The following is a 508-nucleotide window of genomic DNA, read 5'->3' on the forward strand; positions in this document are numbered from 1 at the left end:
CAGCTGCGGGTCTTGGCTACGCTACCCAACTGGTTGTAGCACGTTAATATGAAAACGGTAGAATGGTTTTGAAGTATTAGGTGAACAAAGGTGTGAAATTTTAATATAGAATTAACAAACTAAATTTATGACACAATCAACCTGCTTTGACAAACAATGTGGTAACGTCTTTGTCAACATGACCAGAAAATGATTTCAAGGCACGTTTCTCACCAATTCCCAAAAACGGACTAAAAATAGAGATCAGAGTCGGCGTAAAAAGTGAGTGGTGACTAAACGGGCTACAACTACTATTTGACGGCGGTCAGGTCCTTGAAAGGGTCCGTCTCTGTGTTTTTTCCCCCCCTGTTATATTCTTTTTCCAATCAATATCTATCGTTTAATTTATTTTTAACCTTCTATTTTTAAGATGATATTTTCGAGGCGCTTCTCAGCAGGATTCAAAGCTACCGAGGCGCCGCATTTGACCGGAGAAGTGGAATGGACTGGAGTCGTTGGGCTCCTCCCT

Source organism: Zeus faber (assembly GCF_960531495.2).
Source record: "Zeus faber genome assembly, chromosome: 5".
NCBI classification, from domain to species: Eukaryota; Metazoa; Chordata; class Actinopteri; order Zeiformes; family Zeidae; genus Zeus; species Zeus faber.